This window comes from Lucilia cuprina, chromosome 4 (genome assembly GCF_022045245.1).
Source record: "Lucilia cuprina isolate Lc7/37 chromosome 4, ASM2204524v1, whole genome shotgun sequence".
NCBI lineage: Eukaryota > Metazoa > Arthropoda > Insecta > Diptera > Calliphoridae > Lucilia > Lucilia cuprina.
In genome coordinates, this window is record NC_060952.1 from 86,231,260 (window position 1) to 86,232,274 (window position 1,015).

The window sequence follows — 1,015 nt, forward strand, 5'->3', positions numbered from 1 at the left end:
AAAAAAAAAAAAAAACTATACATTTTTTAATTAATTTAATAATAAATTATAAGTTTTATTTTCTATTATTAAAATTTATAGAGCATAACGCAAAAAATATATATTTGTGCGATTATCACACATGTCAAAAGTGTAAAAAATACTGCTTGTTTATTAAACTATTGTTAATCAATTTCATTTAATCTTGTAGACTCACGTTTGTTGTTATGGATTGACTTATTTGAATTCTTTAGCACTTTGATGTTATTTATTTTGTTGTTTAATATTTTTATATTTTTTATTTGTTCTGACGAACGTCTTCACTTGAGGCCAGTTAATCAACAACTGATAGACGTCCAGCTGTGTCAGTGTTTTTTATGAGACCTTTGACTGTAGTGTGTGCTGGACGCTCATTAAGACCTTAAAAAATTTTATTTTTTATAAATTTTAAGAAAACAATTTTAATCAATTTAGAATAATATAGATTCAAAATGAGTCAAATGAAATTTTCAAAACCGTTTGTAATGCACAAAGTTGCCTTAAGTCACCTACATATTTACACTATAACTGGCCGATATAATCAGCGATAGACTACTAGTCAATAGACTAGTCTGCTGATTAGTCAACAGGTTGGTCAACACACTAATCAGTAAACGTAGATTTATCAATAGAATGACTACAGACTTGTCATTATATTCTTCTTAGCCTAGTTTATTGACTAGTCCATGGATTACGCAAGAGTCTAGTCGTTAGAGTAGTGAACAGAATAGTCAGTAGACTGATCAACAGACTAGGCAATAGACAAGTTCTTAGAATAGTCAATAGACTAATTCATAAACTGGTCAAAGCAGTAGTCAATAGGCTCGTTAATATACATAGTCCATGGACTATTCAATACACTATTCTATAGACTATTATATAGAAAAGTCTATATAATAATTTATATACTATACTATAGTCTAGTCTATAGTATAGTCTAGTCTATAGTCTAGTCTATAGTCTAGTCTATAGTCTAGTCTATAGTCTAGTCTATAGT

General features: G+C 28.5%; 1 protein-coding gene across 1 annotated transcript in view; it reads right to left on the bottom strand.

The window, feature by feature from the left end:
• The window catches only part of LOC111677835 (globin CTT-Z), a 16,918-nt gene extending 16,563 nt beyond the window's left edge, over positions 1 to 355 (bottom strand). Inside the window, exon 1 of the mRNA XM_046950301.1 lies at positions 197 to 355. The gene's annotated coding sequence lies outside the window, so the exon portion shown is untranslated. The remainder of the gene's footprint in view (positions 1 to 196) is intronic.
• Between the last annotated feature and the right edge of the window lie 660 nt (positions 356 to 1,015).